The following is a 13,734-nucleotide window of genomic DNA, read 5'->3' as shown; positions in this document are numbered from 1 at the left end:
CTCAATGGGCTGAATGGCCTAATTTTGCTCCTGAGTCTTACGGTCTAAATCAGAATCATGTTTATTATCACTGACAGACGTCATGAAATTTGTTGTTTTGTGGCAGCAGTACAGTGCAAGATATAAAAAATCACTCTAAGATCCATATATGCCACAAAGTTGCCGCACGAGTTGACAGGATGGTTAAGAAGGCGTATGGTGTGTTGGCCTTCCTTAGTAAGGGGAGTGAGTTCAAGAGCTGCAAGATAAAAGCCTCGTTAGACCACACTTGGAGTAATATGTTCAGTTCTGGTTGCCTCCTTACAGGAAGGATGTGGACGAGTGTGCAGAGGAGATTTACCAGGGTGCTGCCTGCATTAGACACATGTCACATCAGGAAAGGTTGAGTGAACTAGGGCTTTTCTTTTTGCAGAGTAGGAAAGTGAGAGGTAACTTGATAAGCATGTACAAGATGATGAGAGGCATTGATAGAGTGGATAACTAGAGACTTTTTCCATGGCTGAAACGGCTAATACGAGGGGGCGTAATTTAAGATGTTTGGAGGGAAGTATGGGGGAGGATGTCAGAAGCTGAGTGGTGGGTGCATGGAACATGCTGCCAGGGTGGTGGTAGATACAGATGCAAAGGGCTGAGGAAGAAGGAATTTGATAGGAGAGGAGATTAGACCTTGGAAGAAAGGGAAGGTGGTGGGGCAATAAAGGGAGGTGATGAGCAGGTGAAGTGAAGAGGTGAGCGGGGAGCCAATTTGGGGAAAAGAAGAAGGGAAAATGGGGAGGGGAGCAGAACAGACCTCCGGGTTGAATATGTTCCATCTACCTTCTTGTGTAAGCCAGTTCTGAATCCATGCAGCCAAATTTCCATAGATCCAAATACTTTCTGAATAAGCCTTTCATGGAAAACTTTATTGAATGTCTTACTGAATTCCATATACACCATATTCAGTGCTCTACTTTCATCAGTTTGTTTTGTCACATCCTTGAATTCAATCAGGCTAGTGAAGGGCAGGTCATGCCTCTCACAAAGCCATGCTAACTATACCTAAACAGATCATGCGTGTCCACTTTGGGACGACAAACCAGGGTAGTACTTGGACATGTACGGCAGAGCACTGAGAAATGCAGTAAAACAGAGGGATCTGAGTAAAACTGATCCAAAATTCCTTGAAAGCAGTGTCACAGGGAAATAGGGTTGTAAAGAGAGCTTTTGGCACATTGACTTTTATAAACCAAAAGTACTGAGTAGAGGAGTTGGAATGTTATGTTGAAGTTGTATAAGATGCTGGTGAGGTCAGGACCAGATATCGATAAGTTTGCAGCAGTGCAGAGAAAACTTACAAAAATGTTGCCGAAACTTGGGAATCTGGGGCGTAGGAAAAGGTTTAATAGGTGAGGACTTTATTCCCTGGAAGTTAGGAGAAAGAGGGGAGATTTGATAGAGGTATACAAAATCATGAAGGGTATAGATAGGGAAAATGAGGTTGGTGAGACTAGTGTTAGAGTTCGTTGGTTAAGGGTGAAAAGTGAACTATTTAAGGGGAATTTCTTCGCTCAGAGGGTGGTGCGAGTGTGGAACGAGCTGCCAGCAGAATGTGTGAATGCGGGTTCGATTTCAACACTTAAGTGGAATTTGTTTCAGTAAATTGATGGAAGAAGTATGGGGTCCAGGTGCAGGTTGATGGAACTAGGCAAAATAATAGTTTGGCACAGTCTAGATGGATCAAAAGGCCTGTTTCTATGCTTGGAGTGCTCCATGACTCTACGTTTTTATACTCCCCATTTAGGATCCTGACCTTGTGTGGTAGTGAAATAAAGATAGGGAGAGCAGTGAATCAAATTGCTGTAACAGACAAAAACTTAGTGTTAGCCTCAAAGCAGCAGGATAGCAGTAGAGCACCATCTAGTGGTGATAAAGACTTCCATCAACTCCGGTATCTCAGTGAAAGTTTTCGACTAAACTGGTGCTACATATGGTATTGATCCACAAACACCTACCAAGCCAATCCATCTCCCTGGGTCCCGTATGCTAGCTCTGTGAGTTCTCAGAGTACTCACGCAATGCTTCCTTTGGATACCAATGACCTTGAAAGGAAAATCTTATAAAAAGTAGAGGGTATGGCCCAGTTCATCACAGGTAAGCCCTCCCCACCACTGAGCACATCCACAGCGAGCGTTGCCACAGGAAAAAAGCACCCATCATCCACACCCCTAGGTCTTGTTCTCTTCTTACTGCTACCACCAGGAAGAAGGGTACAGGAGCTTCAGGACTCAGATCACCAGGTTCAGGAATGGCTATTCCTTGTTTTGTATTCAAGTCCTCTGGAAATGAATGCTAACATCACATTTGCCTTCCTTACCACTGACTCAGCCTGAAAATTAACCTTTAGGGAATCCTGCACAAGGACTCCCAAGTTCCTTTGCATCTCTGGTTTTTAAATTTTCTCGCCATTTAGAAGAAGGTCTATGTCTTTATTCCTTCTATCAAAGTGCATGACCATACACCTTCCTACCCTGTATTCTATCTGTCACTTCAGTGCCCATTCTGATAACCTGTCAAGTTCTTCTGCAGACTCCCTGCTTCCTTAACACTACCTGCCCCTCCACCTATCTTTGTATTGTCCACAAAGCCATCAAATGTCATTGAAATCATGGAGGTACAACGTAAAAAGAGCGGTCCCAACAATAACCTCTGCGGATCACCACTGGTCACTGGCAGCCAACCAGGAAAGGCCCTCTTTATTCACACACTTGGCCTCCTGCTAGTCAGCCAATTTTCTATTCAAGTTAGTATCTTTCCTGTAATACCATGGCTCTTAACTTATTCAGCAGCCTCATGTGTGTCACCTTGTTAAAGGCCTTCTGAAAATCCATGCAGACAACATCCACTGACTCTCCTTTGTCTATCCTGCCTGTTATTTCCCAAAAGAATTCCAACATATTTATCAGGCAAGATTTCCCCTTAAGGAAACCATGCTGACTTTGGCCTGTTTTATCATGTGCTTCCAAGAACCCTGAAATCTCATCTTTAATAATGGACTCCAACATCTTTCCAACCACTGAGGCCTATATTTTCCTTTCTTTTGCCTCCCTCTCTTCTTAAATATTGAGTGACATTTACAATTTTACAGTCCTCTGGAACCATTCAATAATCTAGAGATTATTGAAAGATCACGACTAGTGCCTCCACAATCTCTTCAGCTATCTCTTTTGGAACCCTGGGGTGTAGTCAATAGACAATAGACAATAGGTGCAGGAGTAGGCCATTCGGCCCTTCTAGCCAGCACCGCCATTCACTGTGATCATGGCTGATCATACACAATCAGTACCCCGTTCCTGCCCTCTTCCCATATCCCTTGACTCCGCTATCTATAAGAGCTCTATCTAACTCTCTCTTGAATGCATCCAGAGACTTGGCCTCCACTGCCTTCTGGGGCAGAGCATTCCACATATCCACCACTCTCTGGGTGAAAAGGTTTTTCCGCATCTCTGTTCTAAATGACCTACCCCTTATTCTTAAACTGTGGCCTCTAGTTCTGGACTCACCCATCAGCGGGAACATGCTTCCTGCCTCCAGTGTGTCCAATTCCTTAATAATCTTATATGTTTCAATCAGATCCCCTCTCATCCTTCTAAATTCCAGTGTATACAAGCCCAGACGCTCCAATCTTTCAACATATGACAGTCCTGCCATTCCGGGAATTAACCTTGTGAACCTACGCTGCACTCCCTCAAAGGCAAGAATGTCCTTCCTCAAATTTGGAGACCAAAACTGCACACAATACTCCAGGTGGGGTCTCACCAGGGCCCTGTACAGCTGCAGAAGGACCTCTTTACTCCTGTACTCAATTCCTCTTGTTATAAAGGCCAGCATGCCATTAGCTTTCTTCACTGCCTAGTCCATCTGGTCCAGGTGACTTATCTGCCTTCAGAACTTTCAGCTTCCCAAGCACCATTTCCTTCATAATAGCAACTACACTCAATTCTGCCCCCTGACTCTCTCAAATTTCTGGCATACTTCGGGTGTCTTCCACAGTGAAGACTATTGCAAAATACTTATGAACTGCCATTTCTTTGTGCCTGTTAGTAACTGTCTGGCATCATTTTTCAGTAGTCCGATATCTACTTTTGCCTCTCTTTTACTCTTTATATATCTCTTTTGGTATCCTCTTTTACAGTATTGGCTAACTTACTTTCATATTTCATCTTTTCTCTCCTTATGGCTTTTGTGGTTGACTTCTCTTAGTTTTTAAAAGCTTCCCAATCTTCTAACTTCCCACTAATTTTTGCTATATTGCATACCCATTCATTTGCTTTTATTCTGTCTTTAACTTCCCTTGTCAGCCATAGTTGCCTCATCCTGCCTTTAAAATGCTTCTTTTTCTCTGGGATGTAGCTACCTTGCACCTTCCACATTGCTGCCAGAAACTCCAGACACTGCTGCTCTACCATCACCCCTGCTAATGTTCCCTTCCAATCAACTTTAGCACCTTCTGTCTCTGTAGTTCCCTTTACTCCAGTGTAATACTGATACATGCGACTTTATCTTCTTCCTCTCAAATTGCAGGGTGAATTTTATCTTATTATGATCATTGTATCCTTAGGGTTCCTTTACCTTAAGCTCCCTAATCAAATCAGGTTCACTACACAACACCCAATCAAGAATTGTCTTTTTCCTTGTGAGCTCAACCACAAGCTGCTCTAAAAAACCCATTTTATAGGCCTCCTGCAATCTCCCTCTCCTGGAATCCAGCACCAATGTAATTTCCCCCCTCTATCTGCATATTGAAATCCCCCATGATTAGCATAACACTGCCCTCTTTAGACACCTTTTCTATCTCCCATTGTAATTTGGCCCCTCCCCCTCACATCCAGGCTACTTAATCATTTGGATTTCAATAATAAGTAATATATTTTATACCTTGCAGTTATTTTTTCCTGCTTTAACCATTAAGGTGATTGAATTGATAGTACAGAGGATTACATTGCAGTTAACATACCAGAAATTCCAATATTGCCTCAAAGTGAACGGTAAATTAACAGCATTTGTATAACAGCACAGATCTGTTATATATAATTTGTATATAATTAGATTGACTAGATCTATGATGTTGCAATGAGGAAGTTGATGTCATTGTGAGCATGTTACTTTGGCACTAGAATGTGTGGTGGTGACCCTTGTGGGCTGCCCCCAGCTCATCCTTGAGTGTGCTGGTCATTAATGATTTCTCTGTATGTTTCCATGTAAACGTGGTAAATCGATATGAATCTGACGTAAATAGTGCGGTTGAAACTGTGGGCAAGGATTTTCGAGAAGCATTTTATAAGGTAACACAGAGTAGATTGTTTGCAGCATTGTAACTCTTGGGATTAAATCCAGAGGGGCAGAATGAATCTGAAATTGGCCAAGTACCAAGGCCAGAGAGTAATGATGAACAGTCGTTTCTCAGACTGGAGAGAAAATACAGTCTTTGATTAAAGTTCATAGTGGCACTACTGCACTCTTTGATGTATATTAGCAGTCCCCTGTTGGAGCACAGTGGGCATAATTGACAAAAATTTGCAAATCATTTTGAAAGTAGTTTGGAAGATTGTTGCAGACCTCAACAAAACAAGAACCACTGGAAACATAAGGGGTAGCAAAGCAGATTTAATAGGCTGTCAATACCCATTTACAACACCATATTCTGCATTCTGTTTAACTTTTACTCTCTCAATGTAGTTATGTACAGCATGATCGTTAGGTGTGGCATTCAAAATAAAAGCTTTTCTCTGTATCTTCATACATGCGCCAACAATAAACCGATTTCTATTCTGATACCAATACAATAATCCCATTTATTCTCCCCACATTGGTCTCATGGATGTGTTGTTGTTGTTGGTCCTTCGGAGTCGAAGACGACCACGACTTCTGTTGAAGTCGTGACTTGCGCTTGACTTGGATTAAAGTGAAGGAGAGTTGCGCAAATCGTCAGCCTCACTCTCTCGTCCCGACCTGTCAGTATCCAGTTGCAAGACGGAGTCGAGATGGCTGGAGATAAGTCGGGATGCAGTGGATGGCCAGCAGTGTCCTACGCGTCTCACTGTGCCCTGATTGTGCTCCACAACGCCTTGCTGGGTCCGCCTTTCTACTCGTTGGACCGCCAAGTGGTGGTCTCCTCTGCGTAGTCCACCGAATTCAGTCTTCACATGGATGTAATCGGGTGGTGTTGGCTTGTTGGGTTGGAAGGGGTTTGTTACCCTGCTGTAGGTTCAACTAAAAAATAAATAGATTGTATCTCTCTTCTACACACCAGGGGCAACTTACAGAGGTTAATTAACCTGCCAACACACACATCTTGGGGATGTGGGAGGAAACTTCGGGTAAGATGGCAGCAGCCTCAGGTGCAGTGGCTTCTACAGGGCCAACCAAAGGTGTTATTGTCTTTTTAAAATGTATTTGTTATGATTGCAAGACAATGCTGGACATAAAGAACATGGAGTCCTGCAAGTCGATCCCATTCACTGGGTTGCTCGTTGGTGGAGAAACTGAGGGAGCCAGACGATGCAAATTGTGCTGCTGCCTGCAATACAGAGGTTTTGGAGTACAAAAATGGTGTGCAGTCTAATAGCGAGTAATTGTCTTAGTCACTTTCCTTGTGATCGCAAGACCCTGTTAATATTTGTAATGTGGAATGCTGCAAGTCCGATTCTCTGCTTTATTTGTGAATGGCAGGGGAGCTGCTCGGCCTTGGTTGTAGCAAGCTCGAAACCTCAAACCACGGTGTTACCTGTTTGCAGCCACCCAGGAGAGAGGCATTGGAGTCAGTGTGCTCCACTGGGGGTGGTGTGGGGTGGCATCCATGCTGGAGTCAGTGCTGCCCTCCAGTGTTTGCTTGGCAGAAGACAAGACATATTGTGTTCGACTGCAATCTGCAAAGGTGCCTGAAAAAGACTAGCGATATCATGAAGGATCCCGCTCACCCCATGCATGGACTGTTCATTCCATTCCCATTAGGGAAGATTAAGCTGCATCCATAGCAGGACCACCAGACTCATAAACAGTTACTTCCCCCCCAGGTTGTCAGGCTGATCAACACCTCCACCCACCAACCCACCTCACCACCAATAATTTATCATTTTCTGTCAGAGTCACCTTATGTACAGATAGTTCTGCACCTAATGTCATATTATGCACATACAATCCATCTATGTACTTGTGTATCTATATTTCTTGTGTTTTTATTGTGTTCTTTTTTAATATTGCAGAGTTACAATTATTTGGAACAGAGAGTGATTTTCTAAATCTGACAGTAGGAATAGATGTTGGAAATTGTGAGGACGGAGTGCCACAGGAGTGGTGTAGGACACGTAGCAGAGAAGGAGAGCCAGGGGCGGGGGTGGCATGGGTGCAGACACACCCAGCCCTGAGATGTCATTTGACTCCAAACAATTGGTTTATTGATCATTACAGAATGTCTCTCTAGTGCTTCCCACTCCCTCCCCTCTCCCTTCCCCTTTTCCAAACCATGAATCCCCTTTCCCATTCTCAGTCCACAATAGAGAACCATATCAGAATCAGATTCATTATCACCCACATATGTCATGAAATTTGTTATTTTTTGTGGCAGCAGTACAGTACAATGCATAAAATTACTGCAGTATTGTGCAAAAGACTTAGGCACCCAAGTTTTATATATATATAGTGTGTGTGTGTGTGTGTGTGTGTGTGTGTGTGTGTGTGTGTGTGTGTGTGTGTGTGTGTGTGTGTGTGTGTGTGTGTGTGTGTGTGTGTGTGTGTGTGTGTGTGTGTGTGTGTGTGTGTGTGTGTGTGTGTGTGTGTGTGTGTGTTTACCTAAGACTTTTGTAGAGTACTGTACTTGCATTCTGCAAGGATTTGGGCTTGCGTCTCATCTATCTACACAGTTTGCAGTTGTAAATTAGATGAAAGGAACAATTACATTACGTCCAGGTTTGCTGCTGATATGAAATGGGGAGGTGTAGTGTAGAAGATGGTGAGGATCCGAGAAGGTTGCATACAAGTATAGATAGATATGTAAGTAGCCAAGAAGATGGCAGATGGTGCATAGTGTGCAGTAAGGTGAGGTTACTCACTTTGGAAAGAATTGTTTTCTTAGATGTGGAACATGTATTAAATACCTTTTAAAGCCTTAGCCATAAAGCTGAGACTTTATAAGACATCAGTCAAACCACACTTGGAGTATTGTGAGCAGTTTTGGGCCCCTTATCTAAGAAAGGATGCACTGGCATTGGAGAGGGTCCATAGGAGGTTTATGAGAATGATCCTGGGAATGAAAGGGTTAACATACCAGGAGTGTTTGATGTCTCTGGGCCTGTACTCGCTGGAGTTTAGAAAAATTGGGCAGGAGGGGAGATCTCATTGAAACCTATTGACTATTGATGGGCCTAGATAGAGTGGACGTGGAGAAGATGTTTCCTGAAGTGGGGGAATCTAAGACCAGAGGGCACAAATTCAGAATACAAGTACTTCCCTTTAGAACAGAGCTGAGGAGGATTTTTTTTTAGTCAGAGTGTGGTGAATCTGTGGAATTCATTTCCAAAGATGGTAGTGGAGGTCAAGTCATTGTGTATATTTAAAATGGAGGTTGATAGGTTCTTGTTTAGTGTGGGTGCTTAAGGTTATGGGGAGAAGGCAGGAGAACGGAGTTGAGAGGGATAATCAATCAACCATGATCGAATGGCAGAACAGACTCAAAAGGTTGATTGGCCAAATTCTATTCCTATGTCTCATGGTATTCAATGTTGGTGTTGGAGAAACCACAGTTTAAACAGTAACTAAGTAACTGCACATCAAGTCAAGTCAAGTCACTTTTTATTGTCATTTCGACTATGACTGCTGGTACACTACTCTGTAAAAATGAGACAACGTTTTTCAGGACCATGGTTCTACATGAACAATTCAAAAACTACGCTGAACTACGTAAAACAACACAAAAACTACACTAGACTACAGACCTACCCAGGACTGCATAAAGTGCACAAAACAGTGCAGGCATTAAATAAATAATAAATAAGACAATAGGCACAGTAGAGGGCAGTAAGTTGGTGTCAGTCCAGGCTCTGGGTATTGAGGAGTCTGATGGCCTGGGGGAAGAAACTGTTACATAGTCTGGTTGTGAGAGCCCGAATGCTTTGGTGCCTTTTCCCAGACGGCAGGAGGGAAAAGAGTTTGTATGAGGGTGCGTGGGGTCCTTCATAATGCTGTTTGCTTTGCGGATGCAGCGTGTCGTGTATACTATAGGTTTGGAATACTTCAAGGAGAAGCTATGAGATCTTACATCTGATAAGAAATGTGCCAAGGTTCTTCTTAGGGAACAGATTGAACATGAATACTGAAAAGGAAGAGATCAGAATCTGTGGATTTAAATGGAAGTTCTATGGGAGATGCTCCAGAAATATTGGTTGGGTCAGGCAGGTATCATCAGCTGTAGACCTGTTCCAGTGGAAGCACATTTCAGTGTGTTATTGTTGTCTGGGGGACAGGAATTAATGAATGGATTCTGGAAGCATTTCATGACGTAAATGTCAGAGCCAACTGGGTGGTAGTCAATGGTTCAATAGTTCCAGATTAGAAAATGTATGCAGTATACAACCTGAAATTCTTACTCTCCACAGACATCCACAAACAGAAGAAAACCCCAAAGAATGAGTGATAGGAAAACACTCGAACCCAAAGCCCCCCTTCCCCTCCCATGCACAAGCAGATGCAAAGCATCAACCCCCACCCTTCCCCACCACCCACTTATTCCAGCAAAAAGCATGAGCCTCCCCATCACCCACCATGCAAGCAATGGCAAAGCCCCCAAAGAGATCCAGATCGAGAGTCCATCAAAAACTACTGTTCACCCAACAGTTCGACATGCTACAGGCTCTCACTCTCACTGGCAAGGGAGAGGGAGGTATCACTCCTGTCACAGCGAGAGGGGAAACCAACAGCTCGCTGTTTCAATTTTACGATCCGCAGTGCCACTTTTATTTCGACTCATTAAGGCATGTTACTCTTTTTTTTTAGGTACTGGGATGATAGTTGAGGCAGGTATATCCCTTGGGGATTTATTAACCTTAAATCCTGCCAGTTCCCTTAACACTATTACTCTATTTGTACTGACTGATGAAGGCCAGTATGCCAAACACACTGTCAACCTGTAATGCTAATTTCAATGATCTATGTACTCATACTCCTAAATCTGTCTATTCCACAACATTCCACATTGACCGATCATTCACTGTGTAAGTCCTGTTGTGGTTTGACTTCCCAAAACTTCACACTTATCTGAACTGAAAGCCAATTGCCAATTTTCAGCCCACTTCATCCCTAGCTAATCAAGGACCCCTGCAAGTTTTGATAATCGTCTTCACTGTTGACAATGCCACCTATTGTAATATCATCCACAAAGTTACTAACTCTGCTTTATACATTTGTATTCAAATTGTTTATGTAAATAACAAACAACAAGTGTGTCAGCGCTGAAGCCTGTGACTCACCACCTGTCACAGACCTCCAGTCTAAGAAACAACCTCTCCTGACCGGAGCTGCAGTATCTCATTAGCCATGGTTCCCAAAGCTTGCCAGCTTTGCCCTTCACCCTAGCAGAAACATACTGTTTCTGAACTTTTAAAAACCTCACACTTGCCAGTCATCATCCCTTTAACAGCAAATAGACTCACCCAATCAATGTCAGCATGATCCCACCTAAAGTCTCCAGAGCTGGCCCATCCTGTTAAGGACCTTAATCTGTGGACTTGACCTACACTTTCCTCCCTGAGTATTTAAAAACTAATGGAATTATGGTCATTGGACACTCAGTACTTTGCTACTGACACATTGGTCATTTGACCTACCTCATTTTCGCAGAGGAAGTTCAATGTTAAGCCTTCTCCAGCAGGGCCCTCTGTATATTGATTGCACACTCTACCCCATCCAAGCCCTTTGTACTATGGGTATTCCAGGCAACATTTGGAAGGGTAATAACTCCCACTTATACCACGCTATCATTTTTACAGTTATCTGCAATCTCTCTATGCACCTGCTCCTTTAATCCACACTGACATTTGGGTGGCCTACATAGTCAAGTGACTATACCCTTCTTGCTTCTAAGTTTTACCCATATAGCCTCACTGGATGGTGAGGCCTATCCTCACAGAGCTTGGTCCCCCACCCCAACGTCCCCCACACCTGGTCACGGAGTCATTGGCTGGTTCCGAGATCAGAGTTCCATGTGGGCATGAGGGACAAGGGACAGTGATTGCCAGGGTACGTGAATTGGCAATGCCGGAGTTCCGGGTCCTCACTCATCGTCACTGGGAGGGTCGATACCGAAGATCGAAGCCAGAATTCCTGAAGGCAAGGCCATATGGCTGGAGCCCCGAGACGGCAAGCTTGCGAGTCACCGGGGGAGTCAAAGCCCAATGTCTGTGAGCCCAAGTCCGCTGGAGGCTGGGGACCGAAGGTGGCAGGTTCTGGGATTGGAAGACTGTGTGTGTGAGTGGGCGGATGCGTGGGAGGGAGGAACGGGGTTTGTTTTGCTGTTGATCTTGCTCATTGTGTTCTGTGTTGCTCTGCAAAGCTTTGCATGGGGACCAGTTGGCCCCGGGAACGTGGGGCAACACTTACGGGCTACCCACGCTCGTCCTTAGGTGCGTTGGTTGCTACTGCAAATGATTCATTTCACCGTATTTTTAAACGCACCCATGATAAATAATTGGAATATAAATATGAATCCTCCTTAATCATTGTTGTTACATCTTCTCTCATCAAAAAGGCAGCTCCTGCAGCATTAGTATCCAGATACATTAAGTTGCCAGTCCCGCCCCTCCCTCAGCATGTTTCTGTTATGACTATGATATATCACTTCGCAGGCCCTGAGTTCATCCGCCTAACCCATTCAGCCTCCTACACTGAAATAAACGCTGTTTACAGCAGCAATAATTTTCTCTTCCTTTACTGAGAACCTAAACCACACTTGCTCTTATTGGCTATAGTATTTTCTTCTGACTTCTTACTCGTGTCTCTAGTGCTCAGGGTCTCATCACCCTGCTAATGCAGTTTAAACTCTCCCAAGTAGCACTAGTTGGGAGTAGACTCTCACATGGTGGATTGGATAGTGGACTACTTGACAGATAGACCTCAGTATGTGCGGTTGGGAGACTGTAGGTCTGACACGGTGGTCAGCAGCACAGGAGCGCCACAGGGAACCGTACTCTCTCCGGTCCTGTTCACCCTGTACACATCTGACTTCCAATATAACTCGGAGTCCTGCCATGTGCAGAAGTTCGCTGATGACACGGCCATAGTGGGGTGTGTCAGGAATGGACAGGAGGAGGAGTATAGGAAACTGATACAGGACTTTGTGATATGGTGCAACTCAAACTACCTGCGTCTCAATGTCACCAAGACCAAGGAGATGGTGGTGGACTTTAGGAGATCTAGGCCTCATATGGAGCCAGTGATCATTAATGGAGAATGTGTGGAGCAGGTTAAGACCTACAAGTATCTGGGAGTACAGTTGGACGAGAAGCTAGACTGGACTGCCAACACAGATGCCTTGTGCAGGAAGGCACAGAGTCGACTGTACTTCCTTAGAAGGTTGGCGTCATTCAATGTCTGCAGTGAGATGCTGAAGATGTTCTATAGGTCAGTTGTTGAGAGCGCCCTCTTCTTTGTGGTGGCGTGTTGGGGAGGAAGCATTAAGAAGAAGGACGCCTCACGTCTTAATAAGCTGATAAGGAAGGCGGGCTCTGTCGTGGGCAAAGTACTGGAGAGTTTAACATCGGTAGCTGAGCGAAGGGCGCTGAGTAGGCTACGGTCAATTATGGAAAACCCTGAACATCCTCTACATAGCACCATCCAGAGACAGAGAAGCAGTTTCAGCGACAGGTTACTGTCGATGCAATGCTCCTCAGACAGGATGAAGAGGTCAATACTCCTCAATGCCATTAGGCTTTACAATTCAACTGCCAGGACTTAAGAACTTTTTTTAAAGCTATTATTAATGCTTTTTGAGTTAGTGATTTAGATGCATATCATATTATTACTGAGTTAAGTATTGTATGTAATGAGTTTTTGCTACAACAAGTGTATGGGACATTGGAAAAATGTTGAATTTCCCCATGGGGATGAATAAAGTATCTATCTATCTAAAGTATCTATCTATCTAGTAGACCTCCCAGCCAGGATATTAGTCCCCCTCCTGTTCAGGTGCAACCTATCCCTCTCATACAGTTCACCCTTACCCGAGATGAGATCATAGTCTGTGTCTGTGACCCTGCCCCGTGTTTTCATTTCTGCCTCAGCAGCATGTAGCACTACCCTTGAGGTCCTACTTTTTAACTTCTTTCCAAACATCCTATACTCACTCTGCTGGACCTCATCCCAGTTCCAACCTATGTCATTTATACCAATCTACCACACTTATGGCTGTGCACCCTCCTCCCTCGAATATGTTCTGCAACTACGCTGACCCTGGTACCTGGGGGGTGCGGGCAACACACTTCCCTGGGATCTCCTCTGCATCCACAGAATCTCCTGTCAATCCCCCTCAATATCCAGCCCAGTTCATCACAGTCGAAGCCATCCCCACTATTGAACACATGAAGGGTTTCGGCCCGAAACGTCGTCACTACCTCCTCCCATAGATGCTGTCTGCCCTGCTGAGTTCTGCCAGCATTTTGTGTTTTTACATTGACAAAGAGTGCTGCCAAAAGAGGGCAACATCACCAT

Source organism: Hemitrygon akajei, chromosome 23 (genome assembly GCF_048418815.1).
Source record: "Hemitrygon akajei chromosome 23, sHemAka1.3, whole genome shotgun sequence".
Lineage (NCBI taxonomy): Eukaryota > Metazoa > Chordata > Chondrichthyes > Myliobatiformes > Dasyatidae > Hemitrygon > Hemitrygon akajei.
The sequence above is the reverse complement of the archived record's forward strand: the minus strand, read 5'-3'. Positions refer to the sequence as shown.